Consider the following 17,960-nt stretch of genomic DNA (forward strand, 5'->3'; position numbering starts at 1 on the left):
AGAAGCTCTGGCTGTGGAGTCATCCCACAAGCATCTGTGCTATTTGCCGCACTTCATCCTCCAGAGGGCCATGGCGATATGGGTTGTGTTTGGAGGAAGCTAATTGATGTTCCTGAGCTAAGAGGGGGATGAGAAGACTGCCTGTGAATCTGTACTATGAAACAGAAATAAAAGCAATCCCAGTCATTGCGTATCTGGGCATGTTTATGTCATTTTCTCGCATATTTTTCTACTGTGAAAGAAAATAAACTACAGGAGATCCATCAGCAGCTTTTTCTGGCTGCTTCCAGCTGTGCTTTTATAAATGCTGTGGGTTTGGAGAATGCACAATATTTCCTGACTCTCCCAGTCATGCTCCAGCCCTAGTGAAACTTGTGGGTGAGAGCAGCGAGCAGCACTGTAGACCACTTGTGTGGTTATGGAAGACCCTTTGCCCTGACCAGCCAAAGTTCTCCTTGGCTTTTTATTTCAGCCTTGGATACTCAGTTCTGGATCCCAGTGTTCCCATTCTCCAGGGACTTTTGCCTATGATAGACATCAAACAGTAATAGTGGGCATTAACCTGTGAAAAAAAGCCAATAACTTGGAGAGACTCCTTGGCAAATTCTCTTCTAGAAAAAGTCCTGTTGTCTGTAAATACACTTTATTAAAAACAAAATACATGTAATAGAAAAAAAAGAAAGTTATGAATGACTTGCCCTCACTGTTCAGCTTCTGCTGTTTGGCTGTGTTGTGCAGAATATATTATTCAAACACACGCAATCCCCCCAACAAAATTCTCACAGACCTAAGGGCTTACAATTTCAGCAGACAGTTCTCAGTGCACAATCACATGGTTGTTTCAGTCTTAAAACCTCTCTGCTAACTAAATTTACATAATCCAGTGACAGATTGTACTCTTTCTGTGGAGACAGAAGAAATAATCAAGTACAGGACAGAAAATCCCAGACACCCATATGACTTTACTGCCAGAGAAACCAGTTGGATTCTTGAATTACACAGAACATGTCAACAAATAGCAATAATGTAGTGAACTATGCCACAGAATGGTTTGATCTCTATTCTCATACAATGCCTGGCTTGTCCAGCTTGGGTCTAATCTTCTTCTTTAATATCAGTGGTTAGAGAAAAAGGAAATACAACATTGGCACCAGTCTTGCAGAAAGATTTTGGCGGCAACAGAGAAGTGTTCGTTTCTATTTCATCTCATTACATATTTCTTTGGTTGTTAAGTGGGATCAGTTGTGGAAGGAGGGCATTTTTCTTTCTATTTTTTTGGAGGATGATTCTTTTTAAAATAAGGTCTGCTTACGTATGTTACAGCTCTCTGACCTGTGGCATAAAGCTAGCACATCCATAGGACATGCAAGACCAGTGCCTCAATACCGAGCTCAGTTTTCCTTCCCGTTGAGGAAGCCACGGAGGCAAGACTCTGCTCCCTGGTATATACTTTCTCTTAATAGCAGTGGAAAACCAGACCACAATGTTTTACTTGTTTCAAATTTCACATCACAGAAATCCTCTCTGAATTAGCACAGGCTCCCCAAACCCTGTGGAAGACATCTGTTTTGTGTAGATGATTAAATGTAGGTCTAGTAGTGTCGTGCAATTCAACCTCTTTGTCCACAACAGTCAGGGGCCAGTCCCAGAAAACACTACTTACCTTTCCTTCTCTTCTAAATAACTTAGTGAAATAATAGACGAGCAGGCACTTCTGCAGTTCAGATTTACAAACAAACTGGCATTTGTCAGGTTATCTACCTGTGCATTATAGTCACTGTTCTAAGTGAGAAAAGCACATTCATCTGTCCAAAGCCTCCAGAATGGAAAGGAAAAAATAAATAATAATAAAAATAAGAAAACGTTCTTTATTGAGAGATGGTTCTGGATGGTTTTGCAGCCTTAGGCAAACATTAGCAGATCTCTCCCCTATTTCTATCCAAACTATTTTTTAAAATGATTTTTAATTGGGCTATTTATCATAATGGCACAGAATTACCTCTTCAACCAAGAAATAGCAAATATTTTACCAGCTTTTGTCTCCCTTGTCTTGTTTTTCATTCCCTGATCAGCAGTATCTCACTCAGTGCCTTATGGAGAAGATGTTGCAGAAGGGTTACTTCTTCCCTCGGACACATTCAATGGTATTTTTGCTTTGCCCTTGTTTTTCTCTATCCCACATTATTTTCTCCTCCTCCTGTTCCCATTTTCTCAGTTTCCTTTGATTTTCTGTCTTCTTTATCTTTCCTCTTTGTTTTGAGCTGTAGGTGCCCTGCAACACCCCTGTCCTTCCAACTGCTTTTGGTTTTCAAATCCCTGCAACTGCAGCCAGGAAGAAAGCAGGAACGAGGAGAAGCCAGAGGGTCACGTGCTGGGGAGCGAGAGGGAAGCTAGGAGCCAGAGGTGGCCAGACTGACCAGGGTTGGTGAGGGACCAATACACTGCGGATGTAATCAGAAAATAGAGCTAAAAATGACAGCTAGAGAAACTGAGGGGGCTGAGGGTCCAAACTTCCATTTAATTTTAGTGTTGCCTGGCCTCCTCACTCCCTTAGATCTCTTCAAATTGAGTTAAATCTTGTGGCCTTCAGGCTGGCAACTTGCCCATTGACTATTATTAAGTATCCAGCTTGTGCACCTCCTGAAGGATGTGTCAGGCCCTGTTTCCACAATGGAGAAGTGATTTGTTCCAACTGACACACCAGATGGACACACAGCTCTCCAAAGATGTTAATTCCAACACCCGTCCTCTCGTTTGTTTGAGGCAACCACAGTAATGAAAATAAATGCCTCAGGCCTGACAGAAAGCAGGCATCTGATTACATTAACAGCCAGTTTTCTAGCCAAAAGTGGTAACAAATTAAATAGCCATCTGAGATGTTAAATAATAAAGCCATGTATTCTGGCACAAATTGCCATCTGTGGCTTGCTCACTGAGGGCTCTGTCTTCAAAGGCACCCAGAGCCTTAGCTCGGATCCAGCAAAGCATGTGAGTGAGTGATTTGTTTTAAGCACATGTAGTACCAATGAAGCCCAAGGAACAGCCCACATACTGAACATTAAGCCTGTATTTATCTACTTTGCTACAATGAAGCCAGAAAACACTACTGAACATTTAATGTATATGTATATGAACAAGTGCCTCTTTAAATAAAGCAAGTGACGGCTCACTTCAAGTTTGAGCTATTAGGAATAAAATCACAATTTCTCTTGCAGTAGATAGAGATAGTCCATATTACTTTACAGCAGTTAATATTTAAACCCAAAGCAACGAAATAATGCTAATTCAGGAAAAAATAAAAAAGACAAAAGGACATGGATGTCTAATGTGATTACTTTAGCAGACCCCACAAGCAATGTTTCTCAGACAGGGCAATTTCACATTCCTGAGGCTGAAAGATTCCCATGTAAGTATTTGCTCTGACCAGAAACGTAGCTGAAGAATGTCAGTTCTGAAACATAAAATCCAACATTTGGAGGTCTCACAGGTTACAATCCAGGTGTTCAAGCTCTTTCCACAAGAGGCAGCTTTGTGTGAAAATGTTTCAGCTAAAGCCATTGCTGCTAAATAAAGAAAAAAGCCAAAAACTGGCAGCTCCACAGGGGTGAACTACCTGCCAGGCCTGCAAGTAACATTTTCATTGCAGCACCACTGGACAGAATACATGCTTTAAGGTTTCACAGCAGCAAATCACAAGATAAAACCATGCAGAAACCATGCAGTCAGTCTCTTCGATTTTATTTTCCACTTTTTGGTGCTTTTCTCTCTTTCATTAAGTTCCAGGTCCAGGAATTTGTTGGTTCTGAGAACTTCAGTTAATATTAAAATAAAAACAAAAATTAAGAACAATAAAAAGCAACACTAATACTTTATGATTGCAATGGAAAGATTTAACATGCAGCCTAAATATACCTTTCTGAACCAAACAGGGGGTACAAATTGGAGAAACTTTTTTTTTTTTTGGTAAACCAGTAATAATTTAGGAGGCTTAACTGGTGATTAAATGGCAGGTGTTGGCTTAATTCTGTTAAGTACCTGATCCATCCATGTGAAACCCTGTTGACACATTTGACTTGTACATGAACCAGAACTGCTGGTGAGGTATTTCCCAGCAAGACTAAATTTTAAGGTAATGGGTCTCCAAATTTCTCTAGCAAAATTTCCTTCTCTACTTGTTCTTTCTTCGCCATGCTTCCAAATGAAGCTCTGACTTGATGATTGTTGAAGAATGCGTTTCATGGTGAGTCCACACCAGCTGCTTGTTCCTTCGCTCCTCACCAAGGACGAAATGCTTGTGTTCACTACAAGCAGAGTTTTCTGTATTTGCAAAAAATCATTTCTGTTCCAACCCAGGGACAGCTGATGCCAGCAGAGTCAGGGAGAGGAAGGCTGGCAGCTGAATTATCATGCCATGCAACACATAACATTTTCCTTTGGCTACTGGGATGGGCTAAAATACCCTTGGCTCACTGATAAATCCACACAAAATACAGAACTGTGTTATGTGTCAGAACATCTTCAGGGTTCTTCTGTACTGACTAATTCTACAACACTAAAATGTATCTATAGTATTTTCATTATAAAGACTCTGACAACCTGACCCATGGACACACAGTTTGATTTCACTGACTCTCTGCACTCATAAGTCTCTTGATTGTCTTCTGCTGCTTCAACATGTGCTTTATGGTATTAAGAAAACAAACTAGCAAAACCTTCTAACTTTGATGTCATCCTCACCTGCCTAAAATTAAATTTTATTTTTAATAACTTTGAAATGAAGAAGATGCCTTTGGAAGATGCTTTTTGGAAGATGCCTTGGAGCAGACTAGGGGATTAAACTGTTCTACTGAACCATTTTTGTTATTCTTTCTAACAAAGGATACTGCAGTGATTATGCTGCATGTTTATCACACCACCAGGCAGATACTGCAGTTCCTCCTGCAGTTCCTCGTAATCCCATGGCAAGGGCACTTAGCACAATTTTTACATATATATATATTGTTGCTGTTGTTGTTGCATTTTTCTTAATAGATGGTCCCCCATTCCAGATGTCTATAAAAATTAGAGCATCTGAGTAATTCAGCAGTCCCAAATACTAGCCCTGTGTAAACAGAACAGATGGCCAGTCCTACAGCCTTGGACGTACATTCTCCTGACGTGAGAGATGGAAACTGCAGCACAGGTAAAGTGAGGTATTGGGCTTTTCATTAGCTTTATCGGTTGACTGACATTTTGCTGGAAGACAGTGAGGCTATTTCTGGTTGCCATGTGTGCTGCTGCTCATACCTAAAATGGAGATGAAGTCGCACAAAGATGTGAAAACTGACATGATGCAGCAGACAACATAAGGACGAAAGTCACTGGTGTAGACAGATTATGAAAGAGACACATCTCTTTAATTTAATATTGAAGGGCATTCCTATCAGCATTGGCAATGAGTTGACACATTCTGCTCCATGACAAAATAACCAATATTCTCTATACAAGGAAGCGGTATTATATTAGTAGCAACAAGTGATAGTAAATGTATAATATATAAATAGATGCGAAAGGTTTCTTGCATACAATTCCTGAGATGACAAGCTTTAGATAGGTTTACATATAAAGAAATAATATATAGACAGTCAATCAGATGTTAAGGTTTCAGTGCCTATCATTAATTAAAGGCCTAGAGCCAAGTTTTCTCCTTTCATATTATTGAAATTAAAAAGACAGAAGAATAAATTCGGCCCTGCCTTAGCTTTGTGATTTAGCATCTCTGATAACAGAATCATCCCAAGACCTTTCAGCATCTCTGCAAAAAAGAAAGCTTAAATTTGTGGCTGCATTAATTTCTTCTATTATAAAGGAAAAATGTGTCACTTTCTAACACAATAACCTTCTCTGATATGTGGCTGGAATCACACACATTTGGTTAATTTTCATTGCTGATTTTGACCCATATTCACCCAATTGTACACTTCAAACTAAAAGCTTTAGTTAGAAGTTAAGTTTCCCCTATATTTCTAGAAAGGATGACTCTAAATCTTGCTCCATTGCTCACATTAAAACTGTGTCGACATATGAAATGACTGGATGGTGCTTTATGCTGCCTTTCATACATGATACTTGGCAACAATATGCAGGTTAATGCCTCTGAGGCTGGGAAAGTGAGAAGTAAGAGTTCTTCTGTGAGTGCTTTCAGATATAGTCATAGCATACATCCTCAACAGGACCTAGATCAGTTAATTTTATAAAGATCATTTACAACCCAGATGTTTTCCTGCCGCCTATTCCATGTTCAAAAATTATTACATCTATTCCTAGCTGCGGTAATACATTATGCAAACCAGTCTCTGCTTTGCAGACTCCGCTTGTTACTGGGTTGCTCCAACTGTTGCAAACACTACAAAAACATCCTTAAGGGTTTGATACTTTCCTAAGACGGTATTGAAATTTCCATTATTTCCAAAAGTGCAGGATAAAGCTCTGTTTTGGTGGTTTTGGACCCCCAGACTGCTGTGCAAGGTGCTGCACAACACCACAGCCGGAACTATTTTGGTGTCTTAGGAAATAAATAAATAAACATATAAATAAACAAACAAAACCCAAAAACATTGTAGCCCGGGGTTGTAAAGAATATTATGGCATATCTCTTGAAATCACAGCACAGCAATAATGCTGGCAGGAGGTCTGGAAAGCATCACTTACAAGGAAAGTCTGGATCTGGGAATGTTTCATCCAGACACTAAAAGAAGTTATAAGAGCCTTAAGCTACACGAGATGATTTTGCTGACTGCTTTCCTCCTTGCAGTTCTTCATATCTACTGGTGATGGGCAAGAAAGAATGAGCTTGAACTGCAAGAAATGAAAATAAGAGCAAAGCCAACAACTGCTTTTCTGCTGTTAGAGCTCCAGCAGCACTGAAATGGATCAATAGGGGAACTTCTGAGTTTGCTGTTATGGCCATGGAGGGGGAGTGGACAGCAAGGGAGCAACGTAGGCAAATAGCTTCTAGAAATGGCATAAAAATAATTAAGCCTGCTGTGGTATCATGACATGTGGCCGCTAGAACTACCTTCCCACCCTATTTTTTATTACTCTGTGTTAAGTATAACTGGAAGATTTCTGCAGTCCTTCCAGGTGGAGATGATTCTGTGACCGAAGGCAGCAGCGTTTCTCCCAAGGAGTCTCACCCAGCAACAGAGGATGTATGGGCTGTGCTAACCCTCCCTCTGAGCACCAAGGAAGTAATTCATTTAAAGTGCAGCATTAAGCATCTCCTCCCTCGGTTTCTTAACAAAAATGGTTGTAATAAAAGCATACTGTTAGGTACTCAGATGTCTGTGGGACAGTCTAAAACTAAAATGTTTTACAATGAGACTTTTCTCCTATTTATTTCAATCCATAAACAATTTCCAATCCCACCTGATGTTTATAAACCACCACAGTCACGTTGTCCTCCATCCTAAAGAAAATGACTACTATACATGCACATTTTTCTGCAGCATGTGTATTTTTTACCAGCATGTAGCTTATGAACTGGGTGCTTGCCAGACTTCTGGTGCTTCAAAATTTGTCACATGTCCCCTTGTTCCCTCTGAGGTACTTGTGTTATGCTGAAATTATAATCTAGGTATTTCATTTTGCTCTGTTATGTCATGTATTTTAGAAAGACCTTCAAAGAAGGATTAAAAAAAAAAAAAAGAAACTGTACATATACAGCAGTTTGGTGAATATCACTGATGCAGATAATGTACTCTTGATCTACCTCCTTCTTTCTGTTTTACAATTTCATTATTTACCCTTAATATAATACATGAATTGATAATAAATTCCTATGGGAGATTTGTTATGGTGAGAAAACTAACCTCTGAGCCAACTCACAGTGAAAGGAGCGCATGCTTTGGGTAACCACAAAGTAGTGGGATTGATACAAGACCTACGGGGTCAGTTATGTGACCAGAATAGTACCAATGCTGGGAGACTGTCACATACTCTGTGTTGTAAGTACTTAAATTCTAGTATACTGCAAGAATACCGTGTATTCAAGATGAAAAGTGTTGGTTGAATCACGCTCTGCAGAAGTCTGTTGGAAGGTAAGAGAAGAATAACCACGTATCAGATGTAATTATACTTCTGGAGGCAGCCGTACTCACACAACTCCCTCATTCAAACACTACAGTAAGTGTTGCCTGTGGATGTACTGAATGGCAAATGAATGCCTGGGCACTCTTATTATTCCTAGTCATTGAAACAAACGTTTTTATATTTAATTATGGCAAAGAACTGTGAGAAGAACACGTCAGAAACAGAGAAAAATAAGTAGTAGTTTCTTTCAGCTTTAAGGGCACTGTGTTGCCAGAGCCAGGTATACAGAAAACCAATCGAGATCACACAGTACAGGTCACCTGCATTAGCATGTAACCTGCAGACAGCTCACTGCCCTGCAAAGACCAGCAGTTTTAGTACCTGAGCAGCTTTTAGTACTTAACAGTGCCATCTCAGTTTGTCTTGTCTCCTGCCTACATAGCTAGAGTTTGCTTGTACATCTGCTTTTCTTTTTTCCTTCACAAGTCTTTTCTTAAGCAGGCTATAATGGTTAAATATATAACTCTCTCCCCCAAGTTCAAAGAAAAATTAGCACTAAGGAAAAAGTCGTGTTCTTAAGTGACTCTAAAGGCTGCATATTATAACTGCTACTTAAATGAACTGCAATACTGCTCAGAACTCTGAATTCAGACCAGAAATTGGGTGTCATTATGTCACCTGTTGTAGGAGATACATGACAGTTGTACCAACTTGATGAATGTGTCAAACAGAGTAATTTAATTTATTAACTTTTGTCTTGATCACTATTCTGCTGCTCCTCAGACTCCATCATTAGAAATTAAAGCACTAGAAATGAGAATAAACATATCAATAAAGTTCACTTTTACTCTGAACACTTAGAAAACTCCACTGGAACAATAACCTCTCTCTGAAGTGTCTTATCACAGTCCTTCTTGTGTCAAACAACAGCTTTAGATGAGCAGAGATCACAAATTTTCTGTTGGACTACACAGCAATTAACTTGCTTCTAGCCGTGAAAATAATGATATACCAGATGACGCTTTTCTAATAAACAAGTTAATGAAATTATTTTCAATTTTAAAAACTGTGACCAATTTGCCCTGAGTCTTAAAGAGGGATAGCTACAAAATCTACATAATAAGAAACACTGGGAATGTTCTAAAAATGGTTAAACAAATACCACCTAATAATATAACTGCTAGAATGTTGTGATTGTTTTGCTGAGCAATTCTGTAGCTGCTGGACCCAGGCTCATGACAGTCTGAGAGATGGGCAGAAGTACATGTTCCTACTTATTCTTTTCAGACTCAAATATAATCCTGAAGATATTAAATATTTATGATACTAAATATTTAAATTCTTCCACCCTGCTGGCCTGGATACTTCTACATTCAACAAAATGGGCAAGGGAAAATAAAGTAAAAAAAAAAAAATGTTCTAACCTATGTAAAAAGCTAAACAGAAAAAATGTGTTCAGAAAACAGAGATATTTGGGAAATAATGGCTTCAGTCAAATGGTGATAAAGTATTCCATATGAAATGGAGATGAATATTACAAAGGCCTGACAAGGATAAACAACATTTCTCATTGTACAGTGACTCAAAGAGAACTGAGTGTCAGAGTCAGCTCGTTTCACAGACCTGAAGGGTTAGATTTAAAATTTGGATCCAGATTTGATTTTGGAGCTCTTCATACTTCCAAGTCATGCACCACAGGCCTGCCACACTTTATTAACAACACATACTTTTCTTTCTTGCAACATCCAAGCCAGGGATGGAAGTCATCAGTAAAACTCACAAATGGGCAACCGGCCTGTCACATTTGGGTTTGATGTATTGAAAATATAAAGCTACAGAACCTCAGGTGAGACAGATTTCCTATTTATTTTTTAAAAACATCTTATTCACAGAAAGTAGAAAGGGGAGAGAGAGGTATAAGACAATGTATTAAAAATAGATAATGCCAGAAAACACAGATATAGGAAACTCTGCCTGATAGGAATTTTCAAGCCAAGCACTGGTGATTGCCATGTCCCAGGAGTAGGCTTCAAACTAGATTTCGGAGACCTTGCAGGGTTGCAAACGAAGGGGCACCTGCTTATGAAAGGATCTACCCCTCTCCAAACAGACGGGAGAAGGATATTAAGTCTTGGTGTTAAGATATTAATCCTCGGTGTTGAGGATATTAAGACCTTGTATGAGGGAACAATTACTTTATGAAATACATTTTAAGAACCACTAGTCTGAGTCCTAAATTCTCTCTTCTCTTTAGAAACTTATTACATGGGGCATCCAGATCTTCTTGCATTTGCAATTTTTACTGGTCAGCCTTTATGTTTTCTAAAATGGTGAGCCAAAATTATCCACAAATCCACGAAAAAAAATGTTGATTTCAGTATGCTAAATATGAAAAGCACATGAGCAAACATCTTCCAGATATGTTATTAAAATGAAAGCAATAAAGTTTATCCAACTCTGCCAACATAAAGACACAAGCCAACAAAAAGCCAAGCAAATAAGAGGCTAGTTTAACCTTGGCAGTTTCAGTGAAGCATTTCTTTCATTTCCAGACATATGAATGATGCTGAATTAATATATAGGTCACATTTGAAAGCCTTGCTCCAATATTAGGCCTTTGAATATAATATTATGTTCCTCCCTCCCTCCCTCCCTTCCCTCCTTCCCTCCTTCCCTCCTTCCTTCTCCTACTCTCTTCTACAATCCTGGGATATATGAGGTTTTATTCACCTTGATATAGCTGCAACCTCTTCACTGGGTCACTTATTGCAATACCAAAATGTGCTATTCTCGTCATGCAGTGATCAACAACAAGAATTCAGAGCTCTTAGGGAGGTATTGGTCAAGAGTAAAACATCTCCTAGAATAGTTTAGAAATACTGTTCTTGGAATATGAACTGACAGGGTAAAATGCCCCAAGTGATGAAATTTCAGAGATAATTTCATTGTCAGTATTTGATATGAACCCAATATATAGTTCTTGGAATTTTCATGTCACGCTTTTAAATTTAAATATTGATTTTTTAAAATAAAGTATTTTATGAAATATTTAGGGTACAAAATGTAAACAACATTACAAGATATGTAAAACATATATAGACTCAACTACTTCAAATATTGTGATTTTTTTTTTCTCTTCACAGCCCCATGCTGCCACGTGCTTCACATTTGCACCCATGCAGCATCAGAGCACACACTCAGTGGGAGCTGTGGCAGGAGGGAGGACTGACCTTTACACAAGAGTGAGCAGTATTCATGCTTGCATGAAGCTTTTAGTTCTTTTGCCTAATTTTGGAAGCTGGAACTGATTTTGTTCTGACGTAGGGCGTAGGCAGGAAATCAGTTTTTGCCAAACAACAGACTGATTTTCCAAAAAGCTGTTGGCATAAGTAGTATCCTGAAAAGCAGCTCTGATTGTGGCACATGTTCAGCTCTGACCCTACCGAAACATGATGGCAGGAACCTGAACCACCAGATGTGGCTTTGTTTCTCAGCACAGCTAGCTTGCACAAACAAAAAGATTATCATCAATAACAATTAAAAACTTTATTTTCATTCATATAATTCTCTTCTGTCTGCTAAAAATAAAATTAGTTCATTTGACCTTGTCTACTGAACCAGCTCCTTTCCATATGGACTAGACTCCCCACCCCATATTTAGGGAATTAATTAATAAGAATCACAAAGAGACAAAGTCAGGCACTGAAGAGTCAACTGTCTTCTACTCAGCTGCAGATTTTGCTCTGAGTCAATTTGAGAACAAAAAGGAGTGGCCAAATATTTTCTACTGTAGAAAAAAACAAAGTGATTCTCATCCTTACTCCTTGTGCTGAGTTTAAACTGAGTTTTGAACCCAGGAACGCTCTGTAGATGCATGTGGAAGGTGCATCTTATTTTTCAATCCCCATTGGACTTGGGCACAGGGTGAAGAAGAAGAAGCAAAGCACTGGGCTCCTCGGGAGCTTGACGAGCTCAGGTAGCTACAGAGGGCAGCTACCTCCAAATGGGGAGGGACACTGAATGTGGTTTTTAGGACTGTAATTCCGGTTTTAATCCCTAAATTCCACCAACCATCATCCATCCTACCACCTCAGTCTCATCTTGAGCATCAGGATCATCCTTTCTTACTCTGGCTCTGTCCATTGCACAGAGTGCAGGAGCCCTTCCACATTCCTTGGTCCAGGTGCATTGGGATCCTGCACTGCAGAAATATCCCCCATGTGGAGGGCTTCCCACACGCTGGCTCCCGAGGAAGAAAACCCTCGTGTGCAGGAGGTACAACAAGCAGTGTTCAGTGAGGGGATGAGAATCCCAGTGAGTACCATGGATCACTCCTATAAGGAAGAAAAGCTGCAATGCACCTTTACAGGAGGAATGGGGATAAGAGTTCCTTACACTTCTGAGACTGCAAAGGTATTACACTGAAGCTGGTGAGATGCTCAGATCCTGTCATAACAGACCCACACAAGCACCTCAGATTGGAAGAATGTCATTTCTAGACGGCAAACTGTCTTTCCTTCCTTCGCTATCAAAGATAATCTTCAGCCTTTACATAGACAGCTCATTCACTAGGACTTTCTAAGCAATTTTGCAAACCTTTCTGCAATTCTGCCCCAGAGATACTTAACACAGGAAAGCAAATTGGGTGAGGAGCCATATTACACTGCTCTCTTTCCTCATCTTCCCTTTGACTAAATGTTTAATATGAGCACAATCTGCCAATGTCACCCACATGACAGTGTTCTGCATCTGTGTAGCCATATGACTGCTTAAACTGTCTGTTTCATAAGATAATTACTGAATGAGAAATTAATATTAGCATAGCAAGTCATAGCATGTCTAAACTAGTCAAGTTCAGATATAATTTTGCAAGGAACATTGAGCACGGGTCCTTGCCAATGAAGGAAAAATACATTCATTCTTAACAAAATGTTTCTTCACTTTTTTTTTTTTTAATATATTTTGTGACTGCAACCAAAAAACCAGTGCTACTACCCTGCAAACCAAGATGTGGCTGGCACCTCGTGATGTTATTGTGCTGACACGGTGTGAAGGAAACCCCAGCCTCAGGTTTCTGCATTGTTAGCTGACAAGGGCAGGAAGGAAGATTCAAGGGCAAGGTAGAAGAGGAAGATCATCTGCTAGGCAAACAACACCAAGCAGGCTGATTTCAAAGCAAACATGATACTTTTGAAGAGTTTGGCTCTCTGATGACAGACAACCTCCTTCTGGAACAGTACTTTCCGTGACTGAGTCACTAGTTTTAATGCTGATCTCTTGCTGCTCCTGATCCAGGAGATCTCAATCGAACCACTGCTCTTTGTTTAAACCATTAATAAGGCATTTGACATGAGCAGGCCTGTATATTAAAAGGATGATAAACAGTCTTTGGGAAGGGAGGTATTTTCCTTCATTAAATGTCAAAGGAGAACAGTTCCAAAAAACTGTGCAAAACCACTACCTGTGTCATGTGGTTCAACTACTAAAAAAAAAAAAAAAGACAATTCTTCACAATAGGAAATTTTAACAGGTGGTTGAGGTGATCCCCAAATTTCAGGCCTTGTCCCCTCTTGTTTTTTTGCTAAAGAAATGAACACTATCCCTTGCTAGAGAAGATACCTGTCCACAGCTGACATAACCCAAATGTGGATACCAGGTGTGGCTCAGAGGTTGACTGATTTAATAACAAATAACACATAAGTAACAAACAACTTTTCCTTAAAAACAGCAAGATGAGCAACAGTAGAACCAAACTGCAAAAAGCTGAAGTAATAAAAGATGTTAAGACTGATGGTAGCATATTCTTTAGATGCTATCAGTAACAGCATTAAAGGCAGAAATACAGATAATGCTCTTTCATGAACATGATGTCTTCATTTGTTTTGCAGTGACATTATTTTGCACAAGTGTTATGAACAATTAAAAAAACATTAAATATACAATTTAATAAAAATGCATCAATGCAATAAATACATTTGAACATCTCTAGCCTGGTTTCACTTCAGTCTCTCTTAGTTGGTATAATGCTATGGCATATAATAGCTCTGATCATCAGGGGATATAAATCAGATGCAGAAATGAAGTTACAACTTGAAATGATTCCAAAAAGTCACAACAACTTGCTACCTTTTGCAAGGTGTCAGAGAAAGCCAGAAACTGGAAGAAATCATGCATCTCTATTGTCAACTAGGTAGGAAGACAAAGTATTAGGCAAAAAGCAAATATCATGTTAATTAGCATTTGAAAACATCATTTAAAATACTCCCAGACAGAAATGACCAAGAAATTAATATCCAAAATCCTGAAATACACAGACGAAAGGTCATGGTTCACTATTCTTCAGTATGTGCATTCATTTTACCTCCAGGATGGGCCAGATATTCCTGACTCCACAACTTCACATACTTGACGGAAAGTATCAGCAGTGAATACTAGCATAAAAATAAAATACTAGTGTCAGTACTGTAAACTCAGTATTTTCTGCTCCACTATGGACAAATTTTGATGTGGGAGAAGTAAAGTGCAACTTACACAATAAAACTACCTTGGACTGCAGGGTGAGAGCATCTGCACCAAAGTTTATCATCAGATTTTATGTATATATCAAAAGAAAACTTCCCTGACACCTGATTGCTTTAGGGTACTTGTATTGAACTCACAGCATATCACTTTAATTGGTTTACTGCAGTGCTTTCTCAGATAAGTTCAAAGTTCTCTCTGATTCATAAACACTGAAGAGTATCCTCCAAAAGTTACTTTTTTTTTTTTTTTAATTATTATTATTTCTTTGTTGAGGAACTCCTAGAGCTTCCCAGCAGAACTAAACCCCTTATGTGCAGGTCTTGTCCAGACACGTACTGAGAGATGGATCATCTCCCAAGGGTTTTAACCTACAGAGAGAAGAAAGTCAGAGCAGAAGTACCATCATTATTCTACAGATGAAAGACCAAAGCACAAAGGGTCGGATTTTCATTTAAGTGTATGCCTGGGGGAGCAGGAAGCAAAATGAGGTTAAACTCAAACATGCTATTTGATATCCTCAGGTAACAATGGAAAGCTATGCATAGATTAAGCATTAAAGGATTAAAATTAAGTTTCTTTGAACACACCTGATAGGACAAATAAACAGCACAGCAGGTAACTGCTTCACAAAGGTGAAACTATGGCAATAGCCTCATGTACTCTCAAAGCTAAACTATCCAAAAATTAGTTCAACTTTCTTTTCCCTTGTGTTTTTATCTGAAATAAGTGCTACTAACAACAGCAATAAAATCACTTTCCTGACAATTATATATTGAACTGTGAAGCCAGTTAACTGAGCAGGTTAGGATTTCTGTAAAAAAATCAAACATAATAATAATGATAATAAAAAAAACTTGCTCTGGATTTCTTTTTCCTTATGAGCAATGTCTTGGAAACAATAAGTCAACTGGAATTTTGGGGGCTTTCTCATGAATATAGCACCTAAAGTGAGTTAGACATGAGACAGGATTTTTATAGTCCTCATTCATGTTAACAGAGGGTATAACTTAATAAAATCAACAAGATGGATAGATTCTATTTTCATCCTTAAGACAGCCTGAACAAACTTCACTGTGGCCCAGTGCACCTGAGAAAAGAAGGAGAACAGTTGCTGATGTTATGACAGGTTCCCCATGACCTTGTCCTGTGACGAGCATGACAAAAGGACAATCGTGAATTCAGGAGCGTGCAGGGCCCCGGGGCTGGCTGAGATGGACACAATTGCTTTACCATGCCCAGAAGAGCTCTAAAAGGGTCACTAGTAAACCAGCACTCTGTATGCTGGGAATGCCTGGGATCAGTAATTAAAAATTGATTTTTAAAACCTTGAATGTAATGGGAATACAAAGATATGGTCCCACTCGTATCTCCATATTGCATCTTCAAACAGAAGAGATTTCCCCTTATAGCAAATTCACTCTAACTTCCATACACTGGGCATATAAAATCATAACACTTATCAAACACACTAACTGTTGTGCATAACTTTTTGTTAGACTTGTGAATGTAATGAAATGAAAATGTTCAAAATACATGGTAATGATATTAACACTCCCTCCCTACAGGCTTTTCTGCACAGCATCTAAAGCTCAGCATTACCTTATTGTAGTCTAAAACATTCAGCTTTGGCCCTGGCCTGAAAACATATGGTCCTTCTCTTTGTTGAACAAGTACTAACAGATTTTTCTTGTCCTGTCCATATGAACATGTTCTAACAACTAACAGGACAGCATCCTGTATGAGTAAAATGAACAGAATGATCCTGGAACAGAGGTGAACAGGATCTGGCCTTTACATTGCATGTATTGGGCAATTGGCCAGCTAATGACAACTGTGGGAATTCACTCAAAGTCTCTCAGTGAAACCAGAGACCCAATTTTGCCTTGAAAGTGGTAAATGTTTTCAAACATTACTGAAGTCCAAACAAACCCACAGCGCCTGGCATCTATTCTCTTGCATCTATTTCAAGGGCGAGCTTTCTGAGACAACAACCATCTGTTTGTCCTGTGTTTCTACCAAATAAGAGGGTGTTCAAGTCTATTCCTTGGATTCTTAAGCTCTGCTGCAACACCACTAATGACCAAGTAACAGCAAAAACAATCTTGTCCTATATACCAGAGAGACAGAGTTGATTTCTAGACAATTCTCATGTAACAAAACATTGTTTTTTGCTGGAAATCATTGAACCAAAATGTAGCAAAAGTATCACAGAAAGAAAATGGCAAATTATGAGATAATAATTTACATGAAAATAATAACACTTCTGTAACAGTAAAATAATTATCTGCCCTTCATGAATGTGAATCTGAAATCTATGAGTCCTGGCAAAGTCCTGCAGCCAGCCAAAATATGTTGAAATACGAAGCTTTACAAGGCTATTTCTTAAAATTATGATCTCATCCTAAAACCAGAAAAACATCATATCATTTTTCCTTTCTCCAATCAGATTTAGTTCTTTCCTTCTCATACCACCAGTAATGAAGTACTTGCAGTGCCCTGCATGTCCTTGGGTATCTTTTAGCTTTCGTTCATCACAGAACTCTGCCTGAACTTGGTGACCAATTCTGTTGACAACGCACAAAAAGGAAGATGATTTAGCTGCTTTTCTCCTAGCAGGATTGCTTCTGCAAAGCTGGAGGAGAGCAGCATTGCCAGTAACAGCAGCAGTTCTGAGTTCAAGCTAGGAATCAGAGGTGCTGAGTAAAGTGGTACAATTTTTACCTTAGTCATTGTTAGAGTAGACTCTGCTTTCAATTGATGCCCTCAGATAATCTTGTGTTTAGATAACATCACCTCAAGTGCTCTCCCTGTTTTTATCTGCTGATGCATTTAAAGATGAAACAAGTAAGCATCTGTATTGATTTTTCCAGCTTTTGCAGTAGCATACGATCAGCAAAGCTTGGAGAAGAACACGAGCAATAATACACCATACCATCACCTAATGAATAAAAAGATGTACTATATCACCTGGTTCCATCAACATGGACTGATGCATCGAAATGAGGCCTGAGAGGAAATCAGGCTGGTGGAAGTTCTTGTCAAAAGGAAAATTGCTGTGGCAGTAGTACAAAATGGCAGCACCAAGAAACCACAGCAACAGTCAGAGAGTTGCAGGGCTATGAAATCTCATTATGTGTAAGATTAGGAAGCAGGGAGTTGAAGTAGGCCATCAGGAATGATACTCAAGCAACTTGACTGATATTTCTGCTGCCTATATTACTTGATGAGCTTATGCTCATTGAGTTATTTTATATTATAGATAAAAATCTTTTCATATTTCTAATCCCTTCAGCAGATTAAATGTTGTTAGAAGGAAAATTTTCATCCCTACACAAAGCCTGGATGCAATCATTGTGTTTAGTTATCTA

This window comes from Cygnus atratus, chromosome 12, assembly GCF_013377495.2.
Source record: "Cygnus atratus isolate AKBS03 ecotype Queensland, Australia chromosome 12, CAtr_DNAZoo_HiC_assembly, whole genome shotgun sequence".
Classification (NCBI taxonomy): domain Eukaryota; kingdom Metazoa; phylum Chordata; class Aves; order Anseriformes; family Anatidae; genus Cygnus; species Cygnus atratus.